We start from the raw sequence: 1,007 nt of genomic DNA on the forward strand, positions 1-1,007 counted from the left end.
CCTTCTCCGTTTACTCCTACGCAGTCAGAGACAAAAAAAAAGGAAAATCCTAAAGCACAGACCTTCCATCCCCGCGCACAGCCTCCCACGCACACCTCCACAAACGCAACACCGCCGCCGGGTGATACAATTATAAGAAAAGCTGCCAATAAACTACCTCTGCATCTGTGTACCTGGATAAAAAAAAATATGCATTGTCTCTATTTATAGAATCTTTCATTCTCAAAGAAAATGTCGGCTGCTGTTAAGCTGATGAGAAAAAATAAAGTAATGGGTATTTCTAATACACGGGAGTACGAGAGCATTTCTCCGAGACAAGTATGCCATACATAAATATATATGTACTATAAGTATATAACACACAGTATAATAAATGAGAATGAGGATCATCGTAGATAAAATGTAGTGAAACAATGACAGCGAAATATACATCTCTCAGGTGATAGCAGCATGTGTGGGACATGTTTTAATTTCTCGTGGGAATGCGCCACATCTGACCTCCGGGGCCGAGGACGTGGGATCAGGGAGGGGGAGGGGGAGCACCGGCCAGCGACACGAGACACTAGCGAGGTCGTCGTAACAGGATCTCCAATTATGGCGAAATTAAGTCCTGCGTTCTTGTAAACATTCAGAGGACCATTCCCGCTCGCGAGCATCCCCGGCGGGACACACGCGGCGAAGGAGCCGGCGCCTCGCTCACTGGATGACGCAGGAGACCTCTCGCCGGGGCTTCTTGTCCGTGAAGGCGTCGATCCCCGTGAGGTGCAGCGACGTCTTGGCTCTGAGGATGAGGAGGTCGGTGCGGATGGACGGGCGGCGGACGTTGGGCGCCACCATGCCGTAGGCCTCGCTCAGCCGCCGCCGGATGGACAGGCCCCGGTGGCGGCTGCCGTAGCTCGGCCCCGTCTCCTGCCTGCGGGGGAGAGGGGGGGGGGGTTAGCCGCGTCGCAGTTGACTTTCAGCAGAAATACTTTGAAATATTATTTTCATATGCGAGCCTGACTGCG

Source organism: Penaeus monodon, chromosome 30 (assembly GCF_015228065.2).
Source record: "Penaeus monodon isolate SGIC_2016 chromosome 30, NSTDA_Pmon_1, whole genome shotgun sequence".
NCBI classification, from domain to species: Eukaryota; Metazoa; Arthropoda; class Malacostraca; order Decapoda; family Penaeidae; genus Penaeus; species Penaeus monodon.